Genomic DNA, 336 nt, shown 5'->3' with positions numbered 1-336 from the left:
GACTCTTTTAAAAACTTAAACTCTTGTCCCATTAAAAATTGAATGTTCATGGAGAAGACGAGAGCAAACGCAGCACAGCTCTAGCAGTTTGCTGGTAGCTTCTCTGGTGTTGGTGTAAAGCATTAGAAGCGCTCCGTTGTCGCTGTTGAGACGTTTGACAGTGCTTTTTCGGCGGACGGTTCTAGATGCGTTGGTGTCGTGCGGTTTAAGTGACTCGAGAGTCCAGAGGAAGTATTATTCGTCCTCTGCAATTGGCGTTGTGCGTTGTATGGGCTTGCCAGAATGCGTTTAGCGGCGAGAGATCGAATAGATTCTCTTTTCTAGCGTGGTTCAGGT

Source organism: Hydra viridissima, unplaced genomic scaffold, assembly GCF_058129835.1.
Source record: "Hydra viridissima isolate aposymbiotic clone 2 unplaced genomic scaffold, HvirCarnegie_v1 scaffold_14, whole genome shotgun sequence".
NCBI lineage: Eukaryota > Metazoa > Cnidaria > Hydrozoa > Anthoathecata > Hydridae > Hydra > Hydra viridissima.
This window is presented reverse-complemented; position numbering follows the sequence as displayed.